The sequence below is a fragment of the Canis lupus genome, chromosome 12 (genome assembly GCF_003254725.2).
Source record: "Canis lupus dingo isolate Sandy chromosome 12, ASM325472v2, whole genome shotgun sequence".
Classification (NCBI taxonomy): Eukaryota; Metazoa; Chordata; class Mammalia; order Carnivora; family Canidae; genus Canis; species Canis lupus.
This window is the reverse complement of record NC_064254.1, coordinates 15,332,545-15,353,691: the sequence shown is the minus strand read 5'-3', so window position 1 is coordinate 15,353,691 and position 21,147 is coordinate 15,332,545. Positions and strand designations below refer to the sequence as shown.

At 39.5% G+C, this 21,147-nt stretch overlaps 1 protein-coding gene across 10 annotated transcripts in view; it reads left to right on the top strand.

Annotated features, from left to right (window-relative positions):
* Positions 1–21,147, top strand: part of ADGRF1 (adhesion G protein-coupled receptor F1) — a 91,776-nt gene that overhangs the window by 18,414 nt on the left and 52,215 nt on the right. For 5 of the 10 annotated variants that reach the window (XR_007401157.1, XR_007401152.1, XR_007401159.1 and 2 more), the window contains exons 2-4: positions 10,411–10,498; positions 16,414–16,545; positions 18,254–21,065. The gene's annotated coding sequence lies outside the window, so the exon portion shown is untranslated. The remainder of the gene's footprint in view (positions 1–10,410; positions 10,499–16,413; positions 16,546–18,253; positions 21,066–21,147) is intronic. The other 5 variants (XR_007401153.1, XR_007401158.1, XR_007401155.1 and 2 more) reach the window with 3 other exon arrangements.

Genomic DNA, 21,147 nt, shown 5'->3' with positions numbered 1-21,147 from the left:
CAAGGATGTTATATAAATAGAATCATATGGCATATAATCTTTTGGGATTGGCTTTTTTCACTCAGCGTAATTCTCTGGGAATTCACTCAGAGCATGTTGCAGGTATCAATAGTTTGTTTCTTTTCATTGCTGAGAAGTATTTCATGGTAGGATGCAACACAGTTTGACCATTCAGCTGTTGAAGGGCATATGAGATATTTCCATTTTGGGGCTCTTATGAATAAAGCTGCTCTGAATCTTCATGTACAACTTTTTGTGTGAACATACATTTGCACAAATGCCTGGGAATGCAACTGCTAGTGTACAGAAGTACAATTGATTTTACATGGGGATTCTGCGAATTTGCTAAATGCATATATTATTCAAAGAGTTGTGGTGTGTGTGTGTGTGTGTGTGTGGTGTATTTTAGTTCTCCTTGGGATTTTCTGGTAGGTAATCATGTTATCTATAAATCGGGACAGATTATTTCTTAATTTCTGGTCTGTACAACTTTTATTTCCTTTATTGCCTTTTTGCATTGCCTAGAACTTTCAGTGTCATACTAGCAAGAGTGATGAGAATAGATATCTTTGCCTTGTTTCTGATCTTAGGATGAAAGTACTGTTTTTTTTCCTATTAAGCGAAAGGTAAACTAGGCATTTTGTAGATGTTCTTTATCAAATTGAGAAAAATCCTCTTTATTTCTAGCTTTCTAAGAGTTTTTTTAAAAATCATGAATAGATGTTGAATTGTAACATGTTTTTCTGCATCCATTGATATGATCATTTGATTTTTCTTCTTTCACTTGTTAATATAGTAGTTTACATTGATTTTTCAATATTGAACTGGTCTTTCATTCTTGGAATAAGCTTCACTTGGTCATGGCATATCAGTGTGGAATCTCTGCCTCCTTTTATGTCTCTTTACCCTCTACCATTTATAATTGTTTCAAGTATTTCCCCCATACAGATTTAGAACCATATTAAATAACAATATGGTTTCTTATTTCAACATTAAAATATAATTTAGAAAACTCAAAAGAAGAAAAGTCTATTGTATCTATGCATATTTTTACTTACCAAGTTCTTTCTTCCTTTTTGATATGCCAAATTTCCTTCTTTGATTGTTTTCTTTCTATTTAGAGAATTTCTTTTAGCCATTCTTTTAGGGTAGCACTGCTATTGATAAATTTTCTTAGTTTTCTTTTGTCTGAAAATGTCTCACTTTGCTCTTCATTCTTGAAAGATTTTTTTAAATATAGAATTCTTTTCTTTCAATATTCAAAAAATGTCTCCTGTCTCATAGTCTCTGATGAGAAATAAACTGTCATTTAATTGTTTCTTACTATAAGTAAAATATCAATTCTAACTACTTTTAAGTTTTTTTTCTATGTCTTAATTTTCGGATGTTTGAATTTGATGTGCCTTGGTGTGGATTTATCTGGGTTTATCCTATTTAAACTTTGTTCAGCTTCTTTAATCTGTAAATTTATGTCATTTGTCAAATTTTTAAAGATTTCTGTCGCTATTATTTTTAGTCCTTTTCAGCCCTGCCTGCTTTCTCCTCTCCTTCTGGAAAGCCAATGACTTTAATGAATGGTAAATCTTTTGTTATAATCCCACAGGTCCCAAGGCTCTGTTCACTTTTTTCCAGTCTATTTTCTCTCTGTTGTTCAGATTGGGTAATTTCTATTGTTATCTTTTCAAATTCATTAATTCTTTCCCCTGTGCCCACTATTTTATTGTTGAACTCAACATTGAGTTTCTACCTCAGTCTTATTGAAAACTATTGGACATATATGTCACTGTATAAGTGTAAAGCATACAGTATGATAGTTTGATTTATGTGTATTGTGAAATAATTACCTCAAAAAATTCAGCTAGCATCCATTCTCTCGTATAGGTACAATAAAAAGAGAAAAGAGAAAAAGGAAAAAAAAATGTCTTTGTAATGAGAGCTCTTAGGATTTATTCTCTTAACAACTTTCCTGTATATTAGTGTATAGCAGTGTTAGCTCTAGTCCACATGTAGTACATTACATCCCTAATACTTATTTATCTTATACATTGGGTTTTTATTTTGTTTTTTTTTCACTTCTCCATTCTAAGATTTCCATTTGCTTCTTTGTGTCCTCTGTTTCTTTGCTAAGACTTTTTACTGTTTCATTAGTTTCAAGCATATTTATAACTGCTCATTGAAACATTATCATTATAGCTGCATTAAAATATTTGTTAGAGGGGTGCCTGGGTAGCTGAGTCAGTTGGGCAGCTGCCTTTAGCTCAGAACGTGATCTCAGGGTCCTAGGATGGAGTCCTGCATCAGGCTCCCTGCTCAGTGGGGAGTCAACTGCTCCATCTACCTTTCCCCTCCACCTCACTAGTGCCTGCTCTGGCTCTCTAATAAATAAATAAAATCTTTTAAAAATATTTAGCAGGCAATTTTATCATCTCTGTCATCTCAGTATTGGCATCTCTTGATTGTTTCTTTTTATTCACTCCATGATCTTCCCAGTTCCTGATATGACAAATGATTCACTACTGAAAGCTGGACATTTTGAGCATTATATTATGAGACAATAGAACTTATTGAAACCTTCGGTTTTAGCTGTCTTTTTCTGACACTGTTCTAGCGGAAAAGAGGAATCCCTCATTACTGTGCTGTAGGAGAAGTCCAGGTTCTCACTTGGCTTTTGTTGAAACTCAAATGAGGGGCTTCTCATTACTACTGAGTAAGGGTGAGAGATCTGGCTCCCCATTAAGCTTTCACTGATACCTTCCTGGCTGAGAAGGGTAGGATTGCCTTGTTTCTGTTTCTACTGACACTGGAGATGAGGTGATCTTATTATATCTGGGCACTGGTGAAAGTCCTGACTCTATGCTATACTTCCTCTGACACCCCCCTACAAAAGAAGGTAAGCTGTGCCTCATTACTGCCACTGCCAAGTGGGAATAGAAGTCTAGACTATGCATGTGTCTCTACTGAAGCCAGAGGGACAGGGAACAGGACTTATATATCTGGTAGGAATGGTGTCCCAGGTCCCTACTCCACTTTCTCTGATACCACCTTTGCAGGAGACCTTGGGTGCCTCATTACAGCCTGGTGACAGTGGAATCCTAGGCTCCCCATTTTGCTTTTTCTGGCATGGGTTTGAGGTAGGGCCACAGTTTTTCTATTGTATTTGCCTGCAATAGAATGATTATTGTTTAAAGGTTTTCTGCTTTGCTAATTTGCCCTTTTCCTGTGGTATTCCTTGGGGTTTTTTGTGATTATACCTGTTAACATTCCTGGATTGCCAGCTTCTTTAGCTCCATGTCTGGATGATATGAAAAAAAAAAAAAAAAGAAAAGAAAAAAAAAAAGAAAACACAAGGGACTCACCAACATGTCATTTTTTGTGTTCAGAGATCCTTAGTGGTTTTGTCTTCTTCTCTTCACTTTTCAGGGCCTTCTTATGTTTGTTTTATGTGTATTATCCAGGACTTTTAGCTCTATAATACTATGGACTGAATGTTTGCATCCCTCCCCATTCATGTGTTAAAACATAATCCCCAAATGCAATGGTATTTGAAGATGGAGTCTTTAAAGGTAATTAGGTCATGAGGATAAAGTCTTCATGATGGGATTAGTGCCCTTATATGAAAAGATTCATAAGAGAGCTTGCTTCCTCTCTCTACCATGGGAGGATAGTGTTAAAAAAAAAAGTGCCCATCTGCTACTGAGGAAGAGTGTTCTCATCAGAAACCAAATTGGCCAACACTTTGATCTTGGACTTCCCAGATTCTCAATCTCTAAGAAATAAACTTCTGTGTTTAAGCCATCAAGTCTATGGTACTTTTGTTATAGAAGCCCAAACTGACTAAGACGCATGACTTTTGAGGCTAGATCAGAAAAAGCTATGCATCTTCTGTCTGGGGATCTTTGTATGCTTGCTCCATCTACTTTGAGTCCACCATACTGGAAGCCACAAGTAAACACTCCCGTCAACCATCACAGCTGAGCTCTCAGCCAACAGCCAGTATCCAGTGCTAGCTTTGGAAGTAAGTTTTCTTGGCTGTCCAGCCCAGGCAAGCCTTCTGATATTTGCAGTCTTAGATAATATCTAATTGCAAATGGCTGAGAAAATTACTCAGAATTACTTAGCTGCACCATTTCTGAAATCATTGTTCATAAACACAGGAGTAAAACAATTGCTTATTTTTTATACCTCTAAGTTTTGGGGTAATTAGATGAACATAAATAATAACCAGAACATTATTTATAAAAGGAAAAATTGAAGAAAAGGAAATTATTTTACCTTCTCAGAGGTCTTTGACAATTGTTTTCTATTGCTATTCTAACAAATTACCACAAGTCTAGTGACTTACTCATTTATTATTTCATTATTCTGTAGGTTAGAAGTCTGAAGTGGGTCTTACTGGCTTAAATTCAAGGGGTTGACAAGGCTGTATTCCTTAATGGGAGCTTGGGGCAATAATTCACTTCCAAACCTTTTTAGGTTGTTGGCAGAATGGAATTCCTTGTGGTTGTGGGACTGAGGTTTACATTTCTTTCCTGGCTGTCAGACAGGGGATGGTCTTTGCTCCTAATGGCTGCCTAATCACTTCTCTTGCTTTCCACCATTTCCTGGAGGCCCCTCTATAGTCCTTGCATCTCAGAATCAGCAGTGATGTGTCAGTCCCTCTCATACTTCATATCTCTCCCACTCCACCATCTGCTGCATTTCTCTTGCTTTCTTCCTTACTACATATCTCTTCTGCTTCTAGCTGGGGAAAGCTCTCGGCTTTAAGGGTTTCTGTGATTTGATTGAGCCCACCCTCATAATCCAGGATGATTTCCTTATTTTAAGGTCAACTGTAAATTTAGTTATCTTGCAGAGTTTCCTTGGTCATGTAGGGTATTATATTCACAGATTCTGGAGACTAGGGCATGGACATCTCCAGGATGAAAGAGGGACATTGTTCTGCCTATTACAGCAGTCAACTAGAAAGGAAAATAGCACTTAGGTATACTGTCACCATTTGTGCCTACCAATTTCTATAGGGCAGAGCTAAATAACCTCCTTAAATTCTTCCCAAAGTTTCTTAAATCTACCCTCCTGGTGTTTTCTGCCATCTCCCAGAATAGCCTGTGATTAATCCCAAGGCCACAATTTAGAAAGAAACAAAGGTTGTGATCTGAATACAAAGACTCATTCCCACTCCTACCTGCCCCCCTTCCTTCCAGACTGTTTCTGAGTATTTGGAAAAGATCTAGCCATTCAGTATGTGAAAATATATTGGAAACAAGGAGTAGGGGGAAAGGGAAGGAATGGGAAAGGAGGAGAGGAAAAAGAGAATGACTAGAGAAGAGGGAGGGAATGGAAGAAGGAAAGATGAGGAAGGAGGAGGAGGAAGTCATAGCATAGGGAGGTATGGAGGTGAGAGAACAGCCAGCTGATAGGATGCTATGGATCTTCTATTTGGACATCTATCCAGCATGGCTGACAAGAGACACAGACCCACTGAGTGCCCACGCTAGCCTTTACAGGGACTTTGTAAAAACCAGAAAAGGCAGCAGGCTGGACAGATGTGACACATGATTTGGCAAGTGGAGACCAAGTTGAGTTTCAGCCCTGACTGTGCCAGGTGCCCTTGGGAAAACACAACCTACACAGTTGAATGCAATGCCCTGATGGTCTTCACAGACAGCTGTGTGCCCACAGTGTGTGTGTGAGGTACAGCATTGGCATTGGGCTGTGGGTTACTCTCACCAGGGACCTTATCCTGCATTGTCTAAGGAAGACCTGGAGGCAGATGGGCCTTGCCTGGTTACAGACGGAATCAGAACTCTTCAGTCATAAATCATTTCTTTCTCCGGCCAAAAGAAGTCTCGAGTCCCCTCTTCTGTCTGTCTGTCATTCCTCTTTGAGGTTAGTCACCAGGAAAGAAAGTAAAGAATTAGAGATGCTGGAGAAAACTCCAGAATCCCCCCGCATTTAAAAGAGGTCTAAATGGCAGGGGCTGTCTGTTTTTTGCTGGTTATTTCCTTTGAGACAGCAGCCAGAAGGAGGGGTGGCCATTGAGGCAGGAAGGAAGAATAATGTTGTTTAATGATGCCCAGCTCAGCAGATGAAAGCCTGCAGGCCTTTGGCTGAAGATAGCACATAAAGGGACAGACAGAGCCAAACTTCAATCATTCCTCATCAGTATTTACATCAGTGAGCCCTGGGTACTGCCCTGCTGGCAGCCTGGGTTCTAGTAGCTGTTGGCTCATGGCCTGACTGGAGAGATATTCCAGATTTTGGAGGGAGTAGAGGGAAGTAAGAACAGCATGTCCTGTTCACTCAGAGGGTATGGATGCCTCTGGGGAGGCCAGATGTACTGGCCACCTGGCTTTGGGGTGAGGCACCCTCTCACACCCAGCACACATGTGCCAGGAGAATCTCAGATCAGAGGTGAAGGAGGCCTTTCAACTAGGATATGGTTCAGCTTCCTGACTTCAGCTAGGAGAAATGGGATCCTGCCCATTTTATAGGTAAAGCAACCAAACCTGTCCTTACCTTGAGTTATACAGCTAGAAAGTAGATTGAAGGGGAAGGAGGGGAAGATAGAAGTGTGGTCTTTGATCTCCACTGGTCCCCTCTGGAACACTCCAGCAACCTGGCCAGCCTGGACCAGCATGAGCAACATTATGGAAATAGTGCTTGCCCGTTTGCCCCTTACCCATCCCAACCAACTTCCTTTGTAGGAGTTGTCAGAATCTAATAAGCCTATTATCCAAGGCTTACATGTGTGGTGTTGATTATTTAAGGGAAGTCATCCTATTAAAAGCCAGAATAGCAAGGGAGAAAATAGCCATGGAAAAGAGAACTCAACGCAGGCTTTTAATTCACTGTAGGACTTGATGAGATGGAGAAGAAGGAAATGGCTATTGTTTGAGGAAGCCACATTTTTAAAAGCATTTTTCTATGCTAGTTGTTAGAAAAGCACTCTACATACGTTGTCTCATTTAATCTGCACAGCAACCCTCTGAGATAGGCATGAATTGAGGTAGGTTTATGGATAAGTTTAGGAGTTAAGATGCCTTATTTAGCGTCATCAGCCAAGAAAGTAGAATTGACTTCAAAACCAGCAGTTGTACCTCGAGCCCCTATTCTTAACCCTTGCACTATCTGTTTTTCATGGTGCAATAGGAGAGGCAAGAGGGAGTTCTGGGAAGAAATGTGCAGTGGATTTGATTGGCAGAATGGGTGTAATTTATATATATTTTCTGTACTCAGACATGGGTTAGGTGCTCAGTATTTCTTTGGGCATCTGCTGATCTAACACTTAGCTATAATATTAATGTTATAGAAAAGTCAGCTGTAGCAACATAAATAAGATCTCCCAAATTCAGTTTCATTTGATGTAGTGTCAGCTCATTGTGAGGTTGATGAAATGACCTGGATGAGTCTGCTCATCACCAGCTCTATTAGACTCCAATTCCCATTATGATGAGTGGGGTGGTTACACTATTATTGTTTGTTTGTCCATGTCCTTTATTAATTGTATGTCCCCTGAGGGTAGGGATTGCTAGTATTTAGCTCAGAGAAGTCCCTCAGTAATTAAAGAAACTCTCTTCAGTTCCCTCAGTCCTCTCAAGCTTGAGTTAGTTAAATCAAATTATTTTATTGTGATCATTTCACAATATACACATATATCAAATCATCACATTGTACACTTTAAAGTTACACAATGATATAGGCCAATTATATCTCAATAAAGCTGGAGAAAAGAAAAAAGAAAAATTTTCAGCCATATGATTTTGAGTAAAGTTATGAAACAGCTAGAGTCAGGGCTCCCATTGTCTCCTCAAATGGTCAAACTGCTTTTAAGAATTTAAAGCAGTAATTTAAATTATGTTTTGAGACCCCCCCCAAAAAAAAATCTCTGAAGTGGAATTTCTTTTAACCAATATAGGTCCAGAAACTTTTATTCATTGCACAGATGGGGGAATTTCATCCTTTGAAGTATCCTACGACTGGTAAAGTTTCCTTAAAACCATATACTTAAAGTCTCATGATTTCTAAATTTGGACATAGAAGCATTAAGTCATGATTTAAGGATAAATAAGGAAAAGCTCAGAAACCCAAGGTGGACAGACCTAATTTTCAGAGTCAGCTTTTCTGCTGATTCTGTGACCTTCAATGAGCTGGCTAACCTTTCAAAGCCTTTTTCATCATTATAACATGGAAGAAACAAATAGAACACTTCAGAGATGGTTGTTGTGAAATTTAATTAAGTAAATACATGCAGAACATTTTCTGGAACTACTGTGTTCCTAAAAGTGAAATTAGGAGGTGAGAAATAAGTGGAATTGTCTTGGTTATTTCTATTCAAAGGCTATTTGTGTCCTAGGAAAGAGTAAGTGGCACCGGGGGTGGGTGGTTGGAGGAAGCACTGTGGTCCATTTGTTGTGGGACAACCACAGGGAGAAGCAACTTCAACAGGTTCCATGACTCAGTGGGGGAATTGCATAGGTATTGTGCCCAGATGAAATTCACTACTCTCCCTATCCATACCACAGAGAAAGGTGGATCCTCACATTTTCTTTGATTGGAGGTTTTCCTTGTTTCTTAGTATAGAAACCTATTCTGTGAATCATTACACCTTTTTTTCTGAAGACCTGAAATAGTCTACTCTCAGGAAAAAAAAAAAAAAAAAAAGCTTCTTTTCTTTCTCTTAGATTTTATTTCTTGTATCTAGTAGGCAAACCAATACTTTAAAGTGCCTTAATGTAGGTAAGCACTGATATTAGTAATTCTCAGTGTATTCCCCATTCCCAAGTATTCACCCTGAAAAGATGTTGCCCTTGGAGACCTCTTGAAATGTTGGGTCATGGTAAACACAGATTTGATGCTTGTTAAGTGAACCTGAAGGGTCCAGATTGTTCTAGCTAGTCAGTTGTTAGGGTCAGTTGGATTGAATATAGGCCTCTTCATGTATTGTGTGTCCAGTTACCTGACACCTACCAAGGTAAGAGGAGTTATCTATGGGATCAGATGGCTAAGGTGATCCAGATGAAGTGCCAGAAATTTTCCATACCATGGACAAAAGATGGTAGCTCTTGATGTACTGATGGCTTTTGTGCAATACCCAATATCTCATTGATTTTCATCTATTTTTGGTTGGTTAAATAGATGAGTCTCAACAAAAAAGTACAACATTATAATTTTTGAAGAGTGGGATAGAAATCATGTGGAGGCCAATAAGAGCAGCATGAAAAATCCAGAACCATATGGGTTGGACCATTTATGGCAGTTAACTTGTAACGAGGGTGAGGGTGTTTTTGGATGAGATTCATATTTGAATTGATAGACTGCATAGGGCAAATTGCCCTTCATAATGTGAGTAGCCCTCAACCAATCAGTTGAAGGCCTAAACAGAACAAGAAAACTGATCTCCCTGTGAATAGAGAGAATATTGTCACCTGATTGATTGAGCAGGGACAGGTCTTTCCTGGCCCTCAGATTTAGACTCTTCTGGGATCTTGGATCTTGAATTTGTCAGCTTTCACACTGGAACCCACACCATTGGCTCTCCTGGTTCTTAGGGCTTCAGTTCTGAACTGGAGCTGCACATCATCTTACTTGGGTTTCCAGTCTGCCCATGGCCAATCTTGGACTTCTGAGCCTCTGCATTCACATGAGCCAATCCCTTATAATCCATCTCTTTCTATCTACGTACAGCCTATTGGTCCTATTTTTGTGGAGGACCCTGACTAATAACACAATTGGTAAATTAAGCGTGCTTGTGTTTTTGTTTATTCTGTTCAGGCATTTGATGAACCATTTAAGTTTGTCTTCCCACTTTAAACAACTGCACCCCAAAGTCTGGCCTGCTGCCTAACTGTGAGTTGCTGTCATGAGAGGGAACTAGAAAAAAGAATATGGGTTTATAAAGATAAATTGACACCAGCTCCTAAAATTCTCTATGTGGATTGATGTGGATTTTTGTTTAAAACTTTTTGTGAAAAAGTTTTTTATATGACAAATTATAAATTAGGTCTCTAGCTGGCAGAGTCATTAAGTGTGAGGATGTGTTTGATCAAGTTTATGAATAAAGGCTTACAGAATCTGTGAAAGAAGCATTAAATTTGAGAATACTCCACATAAGAGTCTGCTTTGAGGTCTGAAAATTAGAGTTAAGTCAAGTTAAAAGAGGTCTTTTAAGAGAGGTTGCTACTAATCAGTACCAACGCTTGCCAGAGCACCGAACACATACTGCAATAGAGAGCTTTGGGATTTATTCTTCATGATTTGCAGTACCCTCCTCCACCATGCCCTTGCAAGGCAGAGGAACTGCCAAGGTGAGCAAGAGGAGGAAAGGAAAGGGACAAAAAGGTGGGGTGGGTAACAAATATAGATGGATAATTAAGCATGCTCTGACCTTGTTTAAATTTCATCGGTGTGCAGGAAAATAGGAGCTGTCTGCAAACCCACATCATATCCCAGGGCCATAAAGCAGGAGCAGTAACAAATATAAATAGCCAGAGCAGCAAAAGTGAGTATATTTTTTCTGTCTCCCTGGCTTCTTTCCCCTCCCCTGCCACTCTTTCTTTAGGAAATAAATGTATTTCTTTTTAAAGGTGTATCTTTTATTCCCCATTTATCCCAGAAGCTCCTCTTTGCAATTTCATGGTAAACTTGCAATGGAACATCATCCTGAGTGGAATATTTCTCAATATCAGGTTAATTTTGTTTTATATTTTAATGACACATGTGAGCATGCACATATATCTCACAAGCCTGGGATGTAACTAAAAAAAAATTCTCTTTTGTGTTCTTTAGTAAATTTGGAAGGTTTCTTCATTATGGATCTTGTATATTTGTTAGAAACATTCCTCAGTATTTTATTCGAGCAAATGGAAAATCAAGCCATATTCTTAATTATGGGAACCCAACATTCAAAAGCTATTAATTATCCTTATGTTTGCCTTACATTCAACACAATCTCAATAAATATATTAATAGATTTTGAGGGCGCCTGGGTGGCTTAGTGGGTTAAATGTCTGCCTTCAGCTCAGATCATGATCTCAGGGTCCTGGGATTGAGCCCCGCATTGCATCTGGCTCTCTGCTGAGTGGAGAGTCTGCTTCTCCCTTTCCCTCTACCACTCTCCTTGCTCATGCGCAGTTGCTCTCTCTCTCTCTCTTAAATAAATAAATAAAGTCTTTAAAAAATAGATTTTGAAGGAGGTAGTGTTTGTTGGAGGGAGGGACCACAAGCTGATTTTAAAGTCTATATGGAAAAATTCTCCTAAAGTTTATACAAAAAATTATTAAACAGTAGAAAGAAAAATTTGAAAAAGGAAAATGATAAGGAAGAATTATTATATTGGATATGAAGATGTATAGTGAGGCTACAGCAAATAGTGTTGTTTGTCCTTGAGTAAACACAGATGAATGAAAAGGACAACAAAGTCCACAAATAGACCCCAAGACACACAGGAATTTCATATTTAATGAAAGTGACATCTCAAAACAATGAGGAAAAGGTGGATTTTTCAATAAATGGTGTTGGAACAAATAGTGAGGTAACTGAAAAAACAGTTATTAGCATCATTTAGCTGCTCCTGGCCCACTTACACTACTTATTCCAAGAAAACAATGACTGGTTCTCAAGCAGGAATAAAAAGAGAAGAAAATTTAAAAAAAGCAAAATTTCCAGGCAGAAGATGCAACTAATTCCTACCTCTAACTAGTAAAATATAAAACTGAGGTGGACTTCAGTGAGTAGGACCAATTACAAGTAAGCCTCCTGACAAGGAACAAGTCAGGGTATGACCATCAAATCTGTTGCTGAAACAATTGGATTAAGATGCTTCTAAGTAAATCCTTTCATTTGGAAAAAATTGCTCCGGGAAAAGAGACCAAAGGTGTGGCCTGATTCCCTAAAGGTCTCCCAAAGGATGGGGGGTGGGGGAGCATAGCTATTGGCACTGAAATTTCTGCATCCATTTCCAATGCATGTGGGAGAGAGGACGGGTTTCCCCCACATATCCAAGCAAGACTTGGACACCAGTGGGGCATCCTACCTTTTAACTCAATTTTGACACTGTCAGTCAAGATAGCATCAGACTCCGTAGGTTAAAGTCCCACAAGCCTGCCTCCCACATCCCCTACTTCAGATGTCAATTGCAACTCCAGGTTGTTACCTATACTTCTGAATAACTGGCTATAAATCAGAGGTTCCCATGACTCCCTCCTTTGGTTTGTTCAATTTGCTAGAGTGGCTCATAGAACTCAGAGAAACATTTTACTTACTAGATTACCAATTTATTATAAAAGGATATTACTCAGGAACTGCCAGATGGAACAGATGCATAAAGCTCCCTCCCTCTCCCAGTGTGCCACTGTCCCCAAATTGCCACATGTTTACCAACCTGGAAGCTCTCAGAAACCTGTCCTTTTGGATTTTTTTTTTTTTTTAATTTATTCATGAGAGACATACAGAGAGAGGCAGAAATATAGGCAGAGGGAGAAGCAGACTCCCTGTGGGGAGCCCAATGTGGGACTCAATTCCAGGACCCCTGGATCACGACCTGAGCCAAAGACAGATGTTCAACCACTGAGCCACCCAGGTACCCCTGTCCTTTTGGATTTTTATGTAGGTTTCATTACACAGACAGGATTGATAAAATCATTGGTCATTGGTGTTTGATTCAGCCCTCAACACCGGTCCCTTCCCTAGGAGGGTGGGGCCATAAATTCTAATCCTTCAATCACTCAGTTCTCCTGGCAATCAGCTCCTGCATCCTTAGATGCTAAACAAAAATCATCTCTTTAACATAAGACAATTTTACTGCATCCATCACTTAGGAAATTCCAATGGTTTTAATAAAACTTAGGAGCTCTGTGCCAGAAACAGGGACAGAGACCAAACACATGTTTCTTATTATTAGTCACAATATCACAGGCCATAGAGCTAATTGGAATAAAATAGTTAAAAAACCAACTATGTTTTTAAGAGAGTTGCACTGTAAGGAAAGCCACTGTTATACTAAAAAGGATTCTAACTTCTTTGCCTAAAGCCACAAGTTTGGTTAGCACATTATCTGCCATCCAGCTTCACTCAAATGTTTCATTGCATTACATATAACACCTCTCTCTATTCTTTTCCAATAAATTTCCTTGCTTCCCATCTGCCAGACTGGAAGCAAATGCCACATACTTTTCATATTTCTCTTATGAAAGCTTGTGTCCCACTCTTGGTACCAATGTCTGTATTAATTTAAGCTAATTTACACTATAGTAACAATTTCAGAATTTCAATTGCTTAAAACAAAAAAAAATATGTTCTGAACATATAATACGTTTTAAATACAATCCACCACATCTATTGATGGACTTTTATACTGCTTCTAATTTTCACATATTACAAAATAATTCTGCACTGGATATATTTGTATAGGTATGCATTTGAATGATATATTTGTATAATTTTGCACACAAGCAAGCATATTTGTAGGTTATATTTCTAGAAATACAGGCATACTTTAGAGATACTGCGAGTTTGGTTCCTTACCACTGCAATAAAGTGAATAGAGCAATAAAGCAAGTCAAATGAAAAGTTTGGTTTCCCACTGCACATAAAAGTTATGTTTACACTATACTGTAGCCTACTAAGTGTGCAAGAGCATTATCTCTAAAAAAACAGTGTGGTACCTTACTTAAAAAGTACTTTTAGGCTAAAAATTGCTAAGCATCATCTGAGTTTTCAGCCAGTTGTAATCACTGATCACACGGCACCATAACAAATTCAATAATAATGAAGAAGTTTGCAATTTTGTGAGAATTATCAAAATGTGACACAGAGACTCATGTCTCTGTTTTCCAGCAAATGCTGCTGGAAAAATGAGGCTGATAGATTTGCTTGATTCAGAGCTGCTATAAACCTTCAGTTTGTAAAAAAATGCATTATGTGTGGAGCACAACAAAGTGAAGTGCAATAAAAGGATGTGTGCAATAAGAGGAAGTGCAATAAAAGAATTGCTAGTCCAAAGGATATGTGCATTTTATAATTTGATACAGAATTACTAGTTTATAAACCTACTAGTGGTATATGAGACTGCCTCTTTCCTCCTACCTACAAAAATATTATCATTTCTTTTGATTTTTTTTCCCATCTGCGAGGTGAAAAATAATTTTTCATCATTTTCATTTATCTCAAAAGTATTTGTATCCTTTTTTTTTGTTTATTCCTATTTGCCCACATGTCTCTTTGGTTGTGCCTCTTATTGATTAACAAGAATTACATATTCAAGAAAGGAGTCATTTATGACGTAAATCAAAAATATTTTTCCAGTTGCTTATTTGTATTTGGTTGCTGTTCATTATATTTTATGGTAGGAAGAATCCCGCCCCTCCCTTTTTAAGTGGTCAAATATCAACTTGTGTGTGATGCCTGAGTTACGGTCTTTCTTTACAAAAGGTCTTTTCCATAAATGAATATATTATTTAAAGAATAAAATGGAAACAATTTTTTTTGTTTTCTTCTAGTATTTGTAGTTTCATATTTTGTTTTAAAATCAATAATACAAATGCAACTAGTTTTGGTGTGGGGATGAGGTAGGAATACATTCAATGTCTAACTCACTATTTGAGTGCCTTTGTAGGTGATGATTTGTTGGCTTGGAATAAGGCATAGTAGGAGACTAATTTTCAACGAATATATTCTTGTAATTTTGACTTTTGCATCCCATTCATATGAAATCTACCAAAATTTCATTGAAATAAGTAAATTCTTTGTTGTTATTTAAAAAAGGAACAGGAAAGTAAGCAGCCCCTGCCCAGCTCCTGTTAAATATCATTCTACAGGAATATGGAAATAATGTTGTCAGATCTTCTCAGTTTTCAAAAAAAGCTGAAGTCTGGATTTTCATGTGAAATCCCTTGATGTTTACATGTTAGCGACTAATTCGGAGTTTTAAAAATACTGCTTGGGCCAAACAAAACACATCTGCAGGCCAGATGGGGCTCTCAGGGTGCCAGTTTGAGACCTGTGGTTTAGACATGTATTCTTACCCTTGGAGATTTGTTTGAGTGCCTTTTCTATGGACTACTACAGCATAGTGTGGTCTGGCCTTATCACAGTATATTTTAATTGATTGTTGCTAGCCTTGTCTCTCTGTTAAGCTACAAGGTCCTTGAAGGCAGTGTATATAAATTATGAGGTCCCCATGGCCTCAGAGTGTCTTGTAGCTAAGTTGATATTTAACACGATTGTTTGTTGAATGAATAAATGGATGAGTGAATGAACTTCACAGAGAGTGGAATCCCTGCCAAGCATCTGGACCAGGTAGCTCAGGATCTCGGAGGTTACCTGATTCAGATCATTTCTTCTTTTTCCTCCCTTCTCACCAAGTGTCCCAGTTCACCCTCATGGCATCTAAACCTCTGTACCCTACAGGGATTTGGTAAACAGGTGGCCTCTGCTATGGGGTGAGTCTTGGCCACTAGGTGTCTCCCTTTGCTTAAAGGACATTCTGAAGCCCTGGGGTCAATTGGCGGTTTGCTAAACAGAAACAACACTTGCGCAAAAAAGAATGTCTTAATCTCAGGCCACATCTTCAGATGTTTGTCCTCATGAGGAAGTTGAGTACAGCCACAACGTCAAAGCAAAAATGTCCAGGCACAGAATCAGATTTATTTTGTCCTGGGAGAGCTTCTCACCCACAGGAATTTTTCTCTGGGGGACTAAGTGACAGTCCTTCGGGTTTTAGCCTCTAATCCAGCAGACCCTTGAGTGTACTGGAGCCTTGTTTGTGTTTCTTTTTTCTGCTGTTATAGGACAATGGGGAAATGCATCTTACTGTTAAGGGTCTGGGATTCCAGAACCTGCAGAGTAAAAGCAGGATTCTTGTAAACTGTATCAGATTGAGCTTCACTGAGGCTGCCCTGACCTGCATGTTTTTCCACATCCTGTGAGTGCAGGGAGATGTGTGCTTTCCCTGCCACCCCTGGAAGCTTAGAGAGGAGGATGCTTGATGCTGTATAATTCTCTTAATGCAGAGTGAAAAAAAACAAAGTTTACTGCTTTTATAGTCCATAGCTTTCTTTCTCGGTGTTAGCTCTGGCCTTCAAATACTGTACACTCTGAACTGCCGAAAGCCAATGGGGGAATTTTGTCTGGCCCTGCTAAACTTGCCCAGAGCCTTGGATTTTAGCGAAAACTTGAAGCTTCCTCCCTGAATGAAATGGAAATGTGGATTCTGAAGGGCTTTGGTGCCTCTTCAGTTTACTGTGAAAGGTCTGGATGGTAAGAATGCTATGCCTCATTAACAGCTGAGACATCATGTTGCCTTTCACTTTTCTTTGGTTATTTTGGAAGAATTGAATACTCTTCTTATAGATATCTATAGACATATGCGATATATATTATATATCTATAATAATTGCATTTCTCATCTGTCTTTAGAAGTAGCGGAGTATACCTCGGAGCGTACCTCCATTTCCTCACCTGTGAAGTGGGGATGATAGTGGTAATGCCTCACAGGCTGCTGGGAACATAAAGCTCATGGACACCACTCAGAACAGTACTTGGAACATAGTAAGTACTTAGGAAATGTGAGCTGTTACTATGTGCTTGATCACTGATAGCTTCTCTGGTTTTCTCCCTGGGCCAGAGTTCATGTGTGTAGATTGTTACACTTGTCTCTGATACCAATGGGAAAAGATTTCCTACTGTTTTGTGAACTTTCTGTTTATTTGAATGTACTTTATTTTAAGGCTCATTAGCATTACAATAATTATTAAATGCCACTCCCAAGAGTTTCTGATAAGTCCCTTCAACCAAGCTTTATCCTCAATTCGCTTAATAATTCCCTGCCCACTTCTCTTTAAGTCCTAGTTCTGAGTGTGTTAAGAGACTATATCTGTTTTGATAAAATCTTATCGTATTAGTTAGGAAAACTTCCTCACTATAATTTACATTTTTTTAAAAGATTTTATTTATTTACTCATGAGAGACAGAGAGAGAGACAGAGACACAGGCAGAGGGAGAAGCAGGTTCCATGCAGGGAAGCCCAACATGGGACTCGATCCTGGGTCTCCAGGATCATGCCTTGGGTCCAAGGCAGCATTAAACCACTGAGCTATAGGCTGCCCTATAATTTACATTTTACACTCAACCTTTCTGTCTACTGTTCCTTTCAGGGACCTGAAATATACCTGAAATATTTCTTTTTCTTTTTTCTTTTTTTGGGGGGAGAGAGAGAGAAAGAGAGCAAGTGAGCAGAGGGAGAGAGTGAGAGACTGCTTAAGAGTCTCCATACTGGGTGTGGAGCCTAAAGCAAGGCTTGCTCTCACGACCCTGAGATCATGACCTGAGCTGAAATCAGAGTTGGATGCTTAATTGACTGAGCCATCCAGGTGCCCCATAATGTGAATTATTTTTTTGTAAAGATTTTATTTATTTATTTGAGAACGAGAGCAAGAGAGAAAGAGCATGACCCGGGGTGGGGAGCAGTGGGAGAAAGAGAAGCTCCCTGCCGAGCAGGGAGCCTGATGTGGGCCTCCATCCCAGGAGCCTGGGATGATGACCTGAGCCACCCAGGCACACACGCTTGAAATAATTTTTTTTAGATTTTATTTATTTAATTATATATTTGAGAGAGAATGAGTGAGTGTGAGTGGGGGCAGGTGGAAGAGCAGAGGGAGAGAGACAAGCAGACTATGCTGAGTACAGAGCCTGATGTGGGGCTCAATCCCTTGACTCCAAGATCATGACCTGAGCTGAAATCAAGAATTGGACACTCAACTGACTGAGCTACCCAGGCACCCATGAAATATTTCTTACTGCATTGAGTCATTTCACAATATGGAATGAAGCCACCTGAAACAGCTCAGGACCAATCTCACAGAGTCACCATATCATTCAAGGCAACCAATTGTGTTTGCAGCCTGTGGATTAGTTTCTCTAAGACCAAGGGCAAAGAATGCCTAGCATCCCTGATGGATACACACTGTCCTCCAGAGTCTTCTCCAGGTTCACCTGCTGACCTCATTCAGATATCTCCACCCACCCAGTGATAAGATGAGGTAAGATTTAGAAAACAAGTTCCAACCAAATGAGTGATTCTGTTTGCTAGTGCCTTTCTCCAGGGCCTCAGGTTTGTTGCTGTTTATTCCTGTGACTCTACTCTTGCTGAGAAACCAAAGCCATCAGACCATTCAGAAAACCAGCACAAGCAAACAAGTGACACAACAGGTCTGCAAGTGCTTCCTCAGCCTCTGATCTTCCTCCTTGTTCTCTCTAGGATGCTGGGCCCAGCCTACCTAGTCAAGGAAGCTCTGTGGTTATGATTACCAGAGAAGAGATGTAAAGTAGACCGAGATGGACCAAAACACATTTGTTTAGCTGCCTTTGTGTGCTCAGGTGAGCACCTTGCTTCTGCTCCACAGGTGAGCATTTGTGAGGTTTTGTAGTAGCAGGAGAATTACAATTGTATACCAGAGGAGCAAGGCCTTCATCAACTCTGCCTTCACACATAGCTCTTCCTGGGCTCAGGACAATGCTATGTCACAATGCCACCACAGGGCTCAAAACCCATGCTGTTTTCTTTTGCTTCCCATCTTCTGCAGGGACTGAGGAGCTCCATAACCTAACCAGGAAGTATTGAGGAGTTCAGAGTCTCATGTCTTGGTAGATCATTAGGAGGAAAATAGAAGGGCTGAGTAAGTGGCTTACCAGTGAGTCATCAGTAATTCAAAAGCACACCCTGTTGGTGAAACAACGAAATATTGGGCATACTATGATCTCCTTCCATTAAATATGGAATGAACAAACTCTTACATATATTCATTTGTTTGGATTCAGATTTTTCCCTCAAACCAATATGCTCAAGAAATTATTAATGTCTATTGGTTGCCTAATTTACTACTATCTGCTAAAATGTTTTTGGTCTAATAAGAAACTATAGGAATCTCTTTGGGTCCTAGGGCCATATGCCAGCCCCTGGGAGGTTGCTAGGCTTTGCAACACAATGAGCTGGATGTCAGTAACAGAGCTTCTTTGTGAGCTTCAAGACCCCCCCACATTAAGCTCCACATTGATTAGCCATTTTGTCTGCCTTACTCGTTCCCTTTTTCCCGTTCCAATTCCACAGCCACTTTTCTCCCTAAGTGATTGGCAGATTATTGGTTCCATTTTATGAACATATTCCCACTAAGGAATTAGTGACTTTTATGCTCCTACAGGCACTTGCATTTTAATAGAGATAACAGGAAAAGGGCAGCACCAAACTGAAAAGAGAGCATCTAGTCCTAGTACTTCAGGACTAGATCAACTGAATGAAGTCCTTCTGGAAGCTCTTGACTCTCTGTATTTGGTTGGTGGATCAGGAAAACAGGCAAAAGGGCACAGAGGAGAATGAAATTGATTTGATTGAATTATGAGATCAGTTCTATTCTTCCTGGGCTCATGGGAGACAAAGAGGAATGGTTGATGCCTTTGAGCAATTAGGGATTGTCAAGCAGGCTTTGTCCTTTGGACAACTTTTCTACTGGACCAGATTGAGCCTTGACCATGTAGAATTGTGCTACAGACCATGTGGTTCACTTGGTGTTGGAAATGAGAGGGTCACATTGTATTTGGGTCTTCTTGGCCCTAAAAGTCTTAGGGATATTGTTCTTTCTAAAAAAAATATATTTCTATCAGAATTTAGTGCTCTGAAGACCATTTTCTCCTTCCTCAGAACTTGAATGCTTCCTCTTTTGTGATAAGAACAATATACCCGATTAGCTTCCCCCCCTTTTTTTTTGAATGCTAGGAAGCTCTGCTCCTAAAATGAAGTTTCAGATTTATAAAATCATGTGGACGCTGCATAGGTTTTTGTTTGCATTCTTTTTCTTAATTGCCACTCTACTTTTATAACTTCCCTTTTTATAGTTTGTGTAGTTTATATAGAAATTTCATAGTTTGTGCTCCCTTATTTCTATTTCTATTTTAATATCATTTTTTTTTGATGCACTAGCCTTATGAGCCACTTCAAGTCATTTGCAAAATAGGGAGTGGCTTAAGGCCACCTCAAAGTCATTTGTAATAAAGATAATGCTAGTTTTCAAATCTGTTGGATCCTTAGGAAGGAAAGAAACATTTATTTAAAAAGTTAAAAATCAGATTTAGTTCTAGGTTTTCTAAGAGCAAAGAATATACAGAAAGCATTCACCTTCAGCATGTACACTGTTGTTCTGTTTCACCAGCCTCCATTCCATATTATCCCACCAGCAGGTCTGCGGTTCCTTTGTCTGGGAAAGAGCTAAGTTGGCTCTTCGGCTTTGAGTGAGAAAGTCAGCAATGGAAAAATAACATGGACTCCTACCTTCACTCCATTGGAATTACCCACCTGCCCCAATTGGAATGATACATGAAGGATTGCATTCCTTTTGCTTTATGGGGTATGACCCGGGTTGTCCTGAGGCTGGACATGAAAGCTTGATAGAGTGGCATTTGCTAGCAGACTGATCTAGGACAGAAGTGTTCCGCATTCCCCTAGAGCATTTTTCTTCCATTTTCCTTTTGTGGTTTCAGAAATCTGTCTGTGTTTGCTGCAAAATCATTAGGTCTTGGTCTCAGAGCTCCTTCCTCTTACCAGGCCTGGTATTCACTCCAAGTGGGAGGGAGTCAGCAGAAAAGTATTTCTTTTTTCCTTCTTGAAGGGGGTGTGTCTTGGGCTTGTCTGCATACAAGGGCAGCAACATGCACCTGGAGTTCCTTATGTATCAGTGGGCCCGTGTGAATGCCGGTGAGCTGCTGTTCAGATATGAACGATGTCTTTCCGAAGAGCATTAAGAAGTGACTGAACCACAAATACACTGGAGGAAAGCTCCCAAAGGCTGTGAAAGAGAGGAATCACCAGGTAAGCCCAATGGCTGTCATTTGATTCCTTAGAATGTGTCTAGTATCACCAGTACGGTTGGTTCATCTGAGATATTCTCCCTTCCACTGTGGGGAAAACTCTGATTTCAAAATCCCATTTCCTGAAGAAGGCTAAATAAATGAATAGAGGATGGAAAAAGCAATGAGCGGAGACAAGAGAGTTCATCTTCTTGGTGACTGTGTAAATTGAGGTGAGTTGCTGATTCACAGACTCCAGGTTTTCTGACACTGTACACACACTTCTCTCTACAAGAGATTAGAACACAGTATCCA